The sequence below is a fragment of the Dromaius novaehollandiae genome, chromosome 23 (assembly GCF_036370855.1).
Source record: "Dromaius novaehollandiae isolate bDroNov1 chromosome 23, bDroNov1.hap1, whole genome shotgun sequence".
Taxonomy (NCBI): Eukaryota; Metazoa; Chordata; class Aves; order Casuariiformes; family Dromaiidae; genus Dromaius; species Dromaius novaehollandiae.
In genome coordinates, this window is record NC_088120.1 from 9,828,103 (window position 1) to 9,840,968 (window position 12,866).

Here is a 12,866-nt window from a genome sequence, read left to right on the forward strand (position 1 = left end):
GGCTCTGGAAGCTTGTGGATCATCTGGAAGATAAGCAAGAAGGAGTTAACCTGAGCTGTTACTAGGACCAAATGCTAAAAGAATTGGCCATGTTTAGGCTCCCTGAGTTAAAATGACTGACCATCCCAGAGGGGAAGATGGGGCACCTGCTCCCAGCTTGGGGCAACCAGCAGGGAGAGCAGGAAGGTGCTACCCACCATCTGGTTTGCAGGAGAGGCATTTTAATGAGCTAAGGGCCTGCTCAGGGGCAGCTATGGAAATAAAACAAGAATGGGAGGAACCTCCGGCTCATGGGCTGCTTCCCAGCCTGGTACGGCATGCCATGGCCCACAGCGTCGTTTGATCTTCCTTCACCTGCTGCCTCGGTCCCTGTTGTGCTTGAGGCTCTCCAGGAGCCTAGAAACATTCTAAATCACTTGAACTAAACTGAATTGAATGTTTCCAGCTTGGCTTTGGTATCAGCTGAAAAGCATCTAAGTTCCTTCTGATGAGGGGCTGGAGTGGGGACCATGACTCAGACACCAGAAAAGTATAGAGTACTATTAGCATTTCCTTAAGATGCCGTAGATTTTAATGAGCAAGGGATTAATTATGTTTCCCATGGCTGCTTTGCAGCTTCACCTTAATGCTTGAGCACTTCAGCACATCATTAGTCAGAGGGCAGTGAAGTGTCATTGTCCTCCCTTTCTCCCGAGCGGCCAGCCTCTGCTCATTATGTCGTGTGTGACAGTAGGTGTGACTGGTGTGCGTTCCTCTGGAGGGGATGGAAGCTGCTCTCGGTGCAGGGGCGAGCTCTGTTCTGCAGGTCACCAGTTCTCTGCTCCAACAAGTGTAATTGAAGGGATTTACTCCATTATCCAAATTGATTACAGGCAAACTGCTGGGTAAACAAGAAAAAGGGAAGGCCTGGGTGAAACCACACAACTCAGATGGCCCTTTGGAGCTGATCTTAGCAACCTTGTTGATGTAAATACACTTGCTGGAGCCTCTCAGGCATGTCCTTTGAAGTTCTCTACCTCTTGCTCACTGCAAGTGCTTCCTCCAGTCAGCTCTACTACAGTGAACCTATCTGGCACGGTTTGTTGCCTGTGGGCAAATTAGGCAGTCCTTGGGGCATCAGGTTTCCAACCACATCATCTAGTGAATGAAAGGCATACAATTGAACTGTACTTTTCGATGAAGTTTGAGCCAAGGTTGATTTATTGGTTAACGGGAACCGCAGCAAGATCTACCCCCCAAACAAGAACCGAACTACCACTAAACTGCTACATCTGAAACAGAGCTGGTGCTATGGTGCTGCGCTAATGAAAAGTTTGAGAGACATCCAGTAGCATGGAGACTTAATGAAACTGGTGTTCAAGGCTTAATTTAGCTCAAATCAGTGTTAAAGTATTTGTCTTTGAAGAACCAAATTGTTTGGCTTAGCGTTGGGACTAGGCAGTAGCTCAGCGGGTGCGCAGTTAGTGTCTCTGCCAGTAAAATGACTTCCCAAGGCTGTCCTTTCCATCTCCGCTCCGTGCACAGGGCTTGTCTTTCTGCTTTGGTTGCAGGGTGGGGACCTGAAGTTGTCTGACAGCAGAGAGCCAAGGTGTCACTGCTGAACAAGGGACCTGTCCCTTGTGTATACAAAGCAGTGCATATGGAAAGCAGTTGCATGTCAGTAGATACGTGTGAAAGGGGAATCGGAACAACGTGTGTTCAGGCAAAATTGCCCAAAGGGCCCTCCTCTACATTGCTTTAGTCCTTGGCAGGAATCTAAAAGGATGCAGTTAATCTGAGCGGAGAGAATGACCCTTTAAAACCAAGGGTGATACCAGGGTTTGCTCAACACTTACTGCCCTGAGGGACAGTAGCAAGGCTTGTGCTCTGATGCTGGGCCACAGGCAGATACCGGATAGGTAAAGCCATGTGGATGGAGCATAGCAGAGCTAAAGCTTGGACTAGTCTGCCCCTCACCTACTTGCAGACCATTAATCAAATCTTTGCTTCAGCAATGCAGACCTGCCCACAACCTGATTACTTATTGCTTAACAAGTGCATTAGTGTAAATCAAGAGGCATGTTTCAATTATCTAATAGAAGAATTATTGATCTGCCTTCTCATTCTGAATGTTCAAATGTTCCAGTAGGGGAAACAGTATTTGTATATGCTATAAAAAAATCTGAAATACGTTTTTATGTTTCAATTAGGTCGTACTTGGAGAGCAGTTGCAAGATGCTTTTGTAGAGGCAGCTGAGGCCAAACTGTGGCACGTACAGTCAGCTGTAGTCCACAGCTCAGATTCTGCTGCTTGGATGCTGGCTCTGCCTGTGGTCAGCAAATTTTGCAGCAAGGCGTGCAATAAATGGCGTTCCTCACTTCACTGGTGGGATGCTGTGCAGGGAGGCTCAGGGCTTCATTTTTAACCCCTTGTCTACTGAAAGGAGGAGTTCCTCACTGTCCAATTTCTGAAGGAAAAGCACTGGATCTGTGGCTCAAAACTGTGTCCAAATGTATTTCAAGTATATTAAATGGAAACAATTTTCCTCTTTCCCCACATTGCAGTTCTGAAAGTTGGAAGGTGTTGGGGGAAAAGGGATTTGCACTTCTTAAAGATGTGACATGTAAGGAGCCTTAGGCATCCTGTTGGTAAAGCAAACATCCAGAAGGAGAGTTAATGTGAAATGAAGTTATTTTAAACCTCCTTGCTTTTAGTCCATTGTCCTTTGGAAACCGTGTAAAATGCAACTGAAGGATGTTCCTATTTCCCTTTGAGATAAAACATGGGTCTACTATAGAAACTTTATACCTATTCCAGGCTCTTTTCAGCACTTTTTTTTTTTTTTTTTTTTTAAGAAGCTGAGTTCAGCTCTCAGCCCCTAGCTCCACTTTTAATTAAAATAGGGTTGTAGCCTTCGCTGACAATCAAACATACACAGTAAGTTGCAAACTATAGAGAAATCCTTCTCGGCTTAAGAAGGATGCCAAGTAAAATGTCACTTGCCTCCTCTCTAGGAGAGCTCTCTGTACTTAAACATAAACACACAAATAAAGTTGTCACCTGGAAGCTGTTGATAAACCTTTTTCAGGGACAGGGAGCTCAGATTAGAGGTAGTATCAGTTGTGTCTGTACTTCATGCAATCCCAGAAATGTTTCTGTAGACATCATGGCCCTCGCTCTTTCCACTGTTGTGTACTGCCACGTAGTAGGTGTGACTGTGAAGTGAGGTTGCTCAGATTTGCTCAAGCCTTGGGGTAGCAGGGGGTGCTGAGGCTTGTCGGAGTGTTGGTGTCTGGTTTTGTCCTTTGGTCCGCGGCGTGCTACAACGATGCAGGATCCGACCGGGCAGACCGGTGCAGCTCGGGAAGCTACAGCCTGCCCTGAAACATAGCCAGCTAGGGTGGCCCTTGGCTGGCGGCGTAGCCCCGAGGGGTGCTGTCCCTGGGCTCTAGGACAGAGGACACGCCGAAAGGTGGAGGCGGTCTCTGACGAATGCACGTAGAATATGCTCACCCGAGGACTGTTGGAGCACTTCACTGGCACACCAGGATTTCCCTGCTGGTACAAGGCGCTCAGTGAATCTGTCCTGTCACTTCTTTCATGTTCTCTTTATTGAATACATGGAAAAATCCTCAGAAAGCAAATAAGATTAACTCAAAACAAATGTGTGGCATAGAGCAGCAGAATCGTGCTGCAGTTTTATTGCTGTCATCATTATTAAGAAGCTTTTTCTTCCCAGTCTGGCTGCTTAGTGTTTTATTTTTCAGCATTTAAAGCTATTAAAGTGCCCTAAAGGGTTAGGGAAGTCAGATCATTTCTCACCCTGTTTTCGGATCAGGCTGGATATGGGCTGGATTTCTTTAAGGAGGGTTGACTTTCACATAGGCCCAAAATAATGCAATTACTGAGCTCTTAGCTCTTGCTACTGGAGCTAAAAACTTTGCGCCAGCTGGGTGTTTTGGGATAGCTCTCATGGGAAATGCTCGACTTCAGTGTTTGATTCAAGTTGGCTGTTGGCAAAACTTGGCCCAACCTAAAGTGGGAGAGCTTTCCCTGAGTGCCGTGCATCATTAGGAGGGAAGGGTTATTGTCACTGCTTTCCAGGTGGGAAGCTGGAGCCCTGCTGATGAAATAAGTTGTCTGGAGCTCAGCGTAGCTAGGAACTGGTCCTGTGCAGTGGGAGCCTGAGTCAGGCATTCTGGCTACCAGCCAATCCTAATACTATCTTCTTGCGCAAAGGGTTTGTTTGTGATTTTAATCAATACTTGCAAATTTTGCAAGGGCTGCCCAACCATGATTTATCAGCTCCGTCCTTCCCTCACCCCCATTTCATACCACTCAGTTCATAACCCTGCAGGAGTTACTCCCCACCCTTTTATTGAACAGATCATCTCCTGTGTGTGCTCCTGGGCTGAGCAGAGTTGTAAATCCATCCAGGTGGGAAGCACAGAGAGAGGGCAGCAGTTATATTTTTACTCTCCTGTTTACATAGCATTTTAATTAGGAGGATGCCAGTGTTGTGACACCCCTTTGAGAAAGGAGGAGGGATGCTCCGAGTGGAGGATTTAGGTAGGAATACACCAGTGAGGGTGTGGGAAGGAGATGCAGTCTCACCAGTGCCATCGCAGATGCTTCTTACCTTGGCATATCCTCTTGTTTCTGGTCCATCAAGAGGAGAAGCAGCAAAAGTAATGCCGGGACCAGACGGGAGCAGTTCAGCAATTCCAGCCCCTGCCCAGGCAAATCGACCTGTTCATTACCTGTCTTCAGGTGACCGATACCAAGTTGGTTGTGTTGCCAGGAGGGAAGGTGCACAGGGCAGAAGAAAATCTGTAAGGGGAAAAAAAGTCAGGCTTCCAGCTCTTTACCCACACACACCATAAAAACGGTGACTAGAACCAGGCAAGCTGTTGACTTTGATTTGGAAAGCGATGGTTCAGTGAAACCAAATTCTGTGTTCCAGTATTGCATCACTGTCTTTTGGGTGGTGGAAGGAATAAGGTCGAGGTAGACAGAGTTCAGGACAGAGCTTTTACATTCTTCAGAAATTTCTTTAACAAGCAAACTTTTTCCTCCGTTTTCCAAAATTTCTTCCATATAAGTTCTATGCTGAAATATTTATTCTTTTGATTAGCTTAAAAAAACAAGTTGTCTCAATCAAAATTTACCTCTCTTTAAAACCTTGCTTTTGTGAAAAGTTTTGGTTGTTTGTTCTGAACGGGAATGTGAGCAGTGGAGTGAGAGAAATCAATTTTCCTACCTACTCGTCTAATCATGACCAGTGTGAAATTAAGCTGTCATGCAGTACCCTTAATATGCATGTCTTAAGTGCACGTAAGATTGCTTGCAGAGGCAATTTACAGACACCTCGTTCTTCTCCATCCCTTTCACTTGAACTAGACTTCTGTTGTTATAAAACACTTCAGGGCAAACTGCAGTGTGACATGTTGACACTAGAGAGGTACAAAAGTTTCAGATGAGAAAAGTAGGGCATATGACAGCAATATAAGCTGTTATGAATCAAGAAGCTATTTATGAACCATTTACTTACTTAGCCCTAAAAATAGCTAGGTCTGTATGTGAAAATAGGCCTGTAATTGAAATCAAGTCCTAGACATGATGTAATGGGGGGGAGGGGGGTGCACAAGGACAGATGCAACCAGTTACTCTATAAAAAGACCCACTGTCCTTTCCGTAGAGGGGGGCACCAGGCTGGTTTGGGCTGTTGTCATCAGGGAATAGAGGGGTGACTCTGGGTTGGAGCTGTCCTGTGGCAGATCGGAGTTTGCCGAAAGACTCGAGGCGACAGGAGTGCCAGGAGGTGCTGAGAGCAAACCCCCGAGGGTGATGCCTTCCGCCACTTCAAAGCCCCGGCCACCTCGCTGACTTCTCCGGTCCCCTGACCCGTGCTGCTCTCTGGGCTGTCATCCTTTTGGCAGCAGTAAGATGCTTTACTTGCAAATGCAGCCTGCCTTTTATCGGAAAGCCCGGGAGCCCAGTCCTGGGGGACGTGTGGAGCGATGTGCTGTCAGCGTGATGTGTGGGTTGCTGCTGAGGGATATCCTCACCTGCTAGGATGGCCTCTTCGTTTCCATGCTGCAACAGCTCTTGCAGTTCGTCTGTGCCTATTGTGTGATACTTGCTCCAGTTCTTCAGAGGGCAGTAAGGTGAATTAACTCAAAGCCAGGCTTAAACTAACGTGTCTGTCAAAGTTGCACAAGCAACTCTTAGCTTAATGTGCCATCTGTCCTTTACTTAAACTGAACAAGCTTCTGTCTGATGTCAGTGCCGTAAGGGCCCCCAGCTCAGCACATAGCATTGCTCTTATGGTCCACCCCAGAGCGCGCTGCATTTCCTCCTCAGTACCTTCTCCTCAGCTTTTGATAAGGTGTCATTCACACTTGCAAAAATTAAGAGTTTAGTAACCCATCTGAGAAGGAAGGAAGTGGAATGTGACATTGCTGGAACAAATGCATCCCAGACATGATTAAATAAGAACAACAAAGTCATCAAAGGAGTGGAAACGGGAGGACTGGGGGCTGCCAAAACCAAAGCCAATTACATTATGTAATGCAGTCTGCTACTAGTCATTCACAAGTCAGTACTCTTTTGCAAGAGACACTGCTTTAGGATCAGAGAAGATGCTTTTTTAAGACAAAAGGTTAATTACAACTCCATAGTTAGTCTCCAAGCTTTTTGCATTTTCTACATTACTAAACATGGCTCTTGAACAGGTCTTGCAGTCTCTGCTGCTGCAACAACATCTGAAAGGATGAAGCTGGGCTGCTGCAACATGACCAGGTTGGTGTTTCCCTAGATATCTTTGAAGTGCGGGACTTTGAGAGCTCTCATCCAGATGCTGAGCAAGCAGAACTGTGTCAGAAGGGCCACTGTGCTTTGGAGTGATTTACAAGTCTCTCCTTACCCAGACTAAGGGTGCTGCGTAGCTAGTCTTGCTATGGTGCTTCCTGGAAATGGAGAGCTGTCTGCAGCGCAGCCGCTTGATCCCTTGCCTCCATTTGGAATTCTCTTCCTCTTGCTCCACAGTTCCGATGTTTAATTTTTCTTTTCTTTTTAACTTGAGAGATGACACTTGGTGAATTCTCTGTATGACCATGGACCTCTGAGGTCCCTCAATGCCAGTACAAATGCAGCACCCAGCTGGGTGGCCATAAAAATGCTCTCCCTTTCTCCTTAATCTGCACTACAGGAGCACTCGGGGGGGGAAGCAGGGAGAGAAAGCTGGATTTAAACTCGTACTTATTGCAAGTAATTAATAAAGGAGAGCAGGTGTATAAAGTCGCCAGCTCTGCCTACAGACTGGGGAATTTGCCCAGTGACACTCGGGCAGTTTTCTGGTCCCTTGTTAGAGTGGGTTGAGAAACATAACTGTGCTGTTGCCGGGATGCAATCAAATAAATCTACTACTACCAATAATGCTTAAACCCTATAAAAAATACAGCTGTCTTGTCCTGCTGGGTTTAAAAATGGAAATTGCACAGAGATGGCTCCAGATGTGCATTTGTAGCAGAATTGCTCATGAATGCTTTTTGGAAGGGACACTGAAATATTTTGGCAGATGTTCTGCTTGGTCTCGGGGATACTGCTGCAGGGAATGAGCATCTTTGAACAGGGAAATGCAGAACGATACGCGCCGAGGGCTGCAGGCCCTCGGGGTTGGGGCAGGGAGTCTCCGTAAGGCACGCAGCATCCCCCGGGCTCTGCCGTGCTGCCAGCCCAGCTGGCTCTGGCGCAGGGACCGTCTGCCCGAGGCGTGGGCTCCGCAGAGAGGAGGCTGCGCTCCTGCTCCGTCCGCTTTTCCTAGGCTTAACCATGGTGAAAGCAGGGTGCTGCATACTGACAACCACCTGTTTCACTCTAGCTTTCTTTTATTGTGTTTGAACTCAGGAGTCCAACACCCGTGTAATGGGGGAGAGAGCAGGGAAAGAGTGGAAACTGAGCCGAACTTCTGTGCTGAAAGGGGGGATTTATGACTTGTGACCATTTTTTAAATTAGGCTCATTGATTTTTTTTTTTTTTTTTTTTTTTTCTTCCTATTGGTACAGTTTCTTCTCTTTGAAATGCAGTTATTTGCCTGGAGCACCTGGTTTCAGAGGGATCCGAGGCCATTCCCCTCCCTTGTTCCCAGCGCTGAGGCTTAGCTCCACGGCATACGTCACAGCAATGCCGACACCGCATGCAGCCGGCAGCACGTGGCGATAGCCTCTAACGCTGGAGCTGCATGGAGGACAGAAGTGCCATTTTTACAAGGAGTTTTTAGGCTTAGCTTTTTCCCTAATAGCATTCCTGTCTACCCTGCAGTGCTTCATAATCCATGAGGAAGGAAACTCTTTTTTTTCCTCCTTTTTTTGTGTTATTCAAGGTACCTTTATTCAGTAAAGCCAAAACAGTTTATTTTGTGCTGCCTATTCTAATATAACATGAAATAAGTTGTCTTTTTATTAATGGAAAACTGCAGCTTTTTGCCCCCAAAGTGCTCTGTTTTGTTAATATTACTGCTCCATCCAAGTCCCTCAGACTGCTTGGTTTGGTCGGGAGGGGAGGAATTCTCCGTGAGAGGGAAGAGCACATTTTACCCTTGGAAAGATCACGCTTCTAATCTCAGATATTTCCTTTATATGAAACATTGCAGAAAGTTCTATTGCTAAGTGCTAAAACCATGAAAATCTGTGTGGTTTTGTGTTGGAAAAGAGTAGTTCTGAACAATCCTACTTCCTGTTGCCTCTGCAAAGTTGATATGCCGGGCACAGCGATGAATTTGGGAGGGAGCGCTTTGACACGGCGTGTCATTTACCCTCTTTGAATAACGAATGGTCAGAAGACTTGGTTCAGTTGTTTGCTGTGCTATGAAGTCGCATCCCATCTGTGATTCGAGATATAAATGGGAATAGCAACGTTTTGTTTCATCTGCTCTACAGAATGGGAGTTGAGGGTTGATTAATACTTGGGAGCTGATATGAGGTCTGATGAAATGCGCCGTGTGCATCCAGGTATAGACAATTAGAAATTGGTTGCCTGTGTGTGGGTGACAGGGTGTCTGCGGACCTCCCAAGCTCCCCAGCGTGAGGGCACGGATCCGAGGAGCTCGCCCAGCCGCGTGCGTGTGAGGCGGGGAACTGCTCCCCTGCACGGCTCTCAAAATTGTTGATTTAACATCAAAGGGAGATGAATTATAATGTTTCACATGCGAAGGAATGCAGGCTATTACTACTCATTTCACTACTCATGTACTGAAATATAGATGGTGACTTTAGATCTCCTTATGAATATTCTCCTGCAGTTACTCCACTTTGTCATAGCATGTCAAACGTTTTTAGATCCTGAAAGAAAAATGCTGTTTATCACCTCTAATTTGCACAACTTGATCTGAAAACTAATTAGTAAAATAGGCTGTACCATATGCTTCCTTGGTATTTGCTCATGCTATAACTATTTATATTTTAAGGTGTGCTTTTTCTTTGTAAAATTGCTATTGCTTTTAAAATGGCTTGATTCTCCCTCTTGTTTTATTATGGAATTATATTCTACCCCTTCTGTATCTGCATCTCTTTTTGGCATAGCGATTACCTGAGAGGAAGGAGACAAGTCAAACTTCATCCCTGTCATTCTTTCTGCACAAATGTCTGTTTTGTATTCCTGGGGCAGCTAATACGGGAATGCATTGCTGAGCTTGGAGGTAAGAAAGCAAGGAGCCATTTGCCCAACAAAACAGTGACACCAGCCTACAGTGTAGGGGAAAGTGTGACTGAGACTCCTCTATCTCCTCAGCCCCAAAAGCATTAGACCCCGGGAAGGGAGAGGCTGAACTGACCAGGAGGTTCATGGAGCAGCTGGTGGGTCGGTCGTGGCCGTATGTTCCTGGCTGTTGGATTCCTGCGGGAAGGCACTGACTTTTGGTCACTTCTGATGCTTTTCAGAGCAGGACGGGACTGATCTTTTTGCCACGTCGGGGAGCGCCTTTCAGATTAAAGACTGGCAGAGCTCAGTGCAGACTCCTTGGTGGGATATTTCCCTTAGTATTCTGCTTAATTTTTCCATCACTTATTTTTAATATTATTATTCCTGTTTATAGCCTAAACAACTCTTCTTCTCTGCTGCTTTATGTCCTCATTGCATCTCCTTTCTGGAAGAAAGACTCTACTTGAGAGTAAAGTCTTATCTTTAAAACAAAACTTAGTGATGGAAACTTTTCATTCCTGGTGTGCATCTGCAGGATGGGTGATGCTTCCCTGAGCCTTAGCTTACAGCTGCATTACATTTTGGGTTCTAGGCCACCGGGAGGGAAATAACAACGTGGTGGATGGGTAGGTCAGCAGTGACTTCTCAGCTGTTAGGTGAGAGCAATGCTTCCTGTGTGGAACAGAAGATGGTGTTTGTGACAAACCTGCCAGCTCTCTGAGATGGGACAAGATGATCAAAACTAATAATTTAAACTGGACACGTCAAAAAATGACAACCTGAAGCATCGTTGTCAGGCAGTCTGATGTGCACATTGCTAGTTTCTCCTGACCTGCAGAAGTATTGACTGTTAACAAGAGAAAAAATTGAAATGGTGGTTGTGGGCGAGCTGAAATCTGTAAGTGTGATGGATGCTGTTCCTAATTCCAGATGCCAAAGATCTTTAGACCCCAGATTTCTTACAAGCTCAAGAGATTCCCATCAAGCTAACAAGGATTATGCTTGCCAAGTAATGCATCTCAGATGAGAGGAGCAAGATTTTTAATTCTGAGTGGGCTGAGTTGGCTAGATTATGGCCTGCTTTTATCTCTCTCTGAAATCTCCTAGGTTAGTGGCAGGGAAGCCATTAGCAAATAGTTGTTCCTTTGCCTTGGCTTGGTTGATATAAATACTGATTCCTTGTTCTGTGTTTTTATGCATTACTTCTTTTCCTGTCTCACCTAAAAGGACAAAAGGAGTTTTCAGCTTTCCAAGCTTGCAATTTGACAGTTTTGCTTGCTGGTAGCATTGCTCATCTTTCTTCCCCGTCCCTTGCATCAAAAACAGCTTTTACCTTTACTTATGGACATGAATAGGAGGGCAAGGAGTACAGGAGAAGAACTGAAATGATGGTGGAAGCTGGAGGAGGTTTAAACTGCATGTGTGAAGCGGTAATTGAAGTGATTTTATTGCTTGGGCTTTCTTCTGCTCTTCCTAAATCATCAATAAGTTCTCACTGCTTAGTCTCCCTTGTTAGCTGGAAGGATAGGAGAGTCGTGGGTTGCTGTAGCCGTGAAATGGCTGTCTGCCTGGTTAGGTCCCCTCTCACCCCCACCTCTCCAGCTGGCTTTCCTTTCCGTTTGGAATGTATATGGGATGAGGGGCATACGTGACTCAAGGGAGCGGGGAGAATTTATGGCCAGCAGGCAGCATTTAGTACAGATGTGTAGAGCAGCAACTATCAGTTGCCAGCAAAACCTCTGGAGATATACATCATAGGAGAAAGTTGTCAGCAATTAATTTTCAAGGGCTAAACTTCCCCCATTTTTAACAGAAGAGGAGTCTGAGGGACCACAGAGAGAGTAAATCATTTGGACTCATGGGAGTTTTTATCTACTTTCCAGAGCGAGTGTCACTGCTTCTTTTTCTCTTTGCAACAGGTGAAACATTCTTCTTAACCACTGAGACAAATACTCTCAAAAGATCAAGATTAAAAAAACAAACCGAAAAAAAAAAAAAGCACCAAAAACTGGTGGAGGGTGGCTTTTTTTTGAGATCTTTGGAATCCTTTCCCAAAGAAAGATGTCAAATACTTAGATAAAGGTTGAGCTGATCTTGTAGCAGTGCTCGGGTGTCAGGCTGAGGGGGGATGCAAAGAGAAGGGCTCCCTCCCCCTCCCCTTTTTTCTTGTGTAAATGGTGGATATGAGAAGTCTGCTGACAGGATTGAGACTCTAATAAAACTTGCTTGTGATTTTTGTCATTTCTTTGCTTTGTTAGTCTTCTAGCCACAGACATCAGTGAGGCAGTCCAGTCTCTTCACTGTAGAGATGCAACGTGGCATAATCGCAGTGCTGATTTATTGGTGGTTCACGGTTGTAGTTGAATCGATAATGTTTTAATGAGTCTGTGTCAGGAAAGAATAGATTATATCCTTTCTGCAGAACCTCAATTCATCAAAGGATTTCAGCATGTTGCTTACAGTTAAGCATATGTTTAAGTCCAGTATTAATAAGCATTGTTAAATGGCATGCAAGTGTCTGCTAAATAACCTGGCCAGTCTCAAAGCAGTTAAGTAAGTTTAGTGTTAAGTATGCACTTTGCTTAAGACTGATGCTAGTCAAAAGACTAGCGTGCAAAACTTCTGTGGGCATGGGGCACTGTGCAAAACTGTGCCTTGAATGGCAAAAGGGACTCAGCATTCCCACTATGTGTAAGTGTTATAACACAGCTTTTTTCTTTTTTAGCAGTAGCTTTGCATCTTGGAATAAGACAGTGTGACTTAAAGGATGGGGGGTGGGGGGAAAGCTGTAACATTTGCTCTCTGCTGCTATGCAGACATCTGATGCTCATTGTGGCTTTTAATGCTAGTAAAGTTAGTCATTGCCATTAAAGTCGATGGTGGTTGTCCTAATATTAATAAAGACCTTCTTATAATTAAACAAATCCGCAAATCTTCATGAATTCAGAATAGAGCATTGACAGCTCCTACCATTGCACTTTGCATTGTTGTGCTTCTTAAATGCAAATGTGATGTATAGTAAAAGCTTCTGCAAGTCAGGAGCAGATCTTTCACTAATGTAAATTGGGGCTGCTTCATTCCCATCACTAGAGCTGCCTTGCCCTCCCCAAGGTGAGAGAGTGGTCTGGAAAGCTCAGGAGATTAAGAACTTCAGCAGAGTCATTGCCAAAAAATTCCACTCTGTCAT

General features: G+C 45.3%; 1 long non-coding RNA gene across 6 annotated transcripts in view; it reads left to right on the plus strand.

Moving 5' to 3' along the window:
• The window catches only part of LOC112985750 (uncharacterized), a 150,135-nt gene that overhangs the window by 114,829 nt on the left and 22,440 nt on the right, over nt 1-12,866 (plus strand). The window lies entirely within an intron of this gene.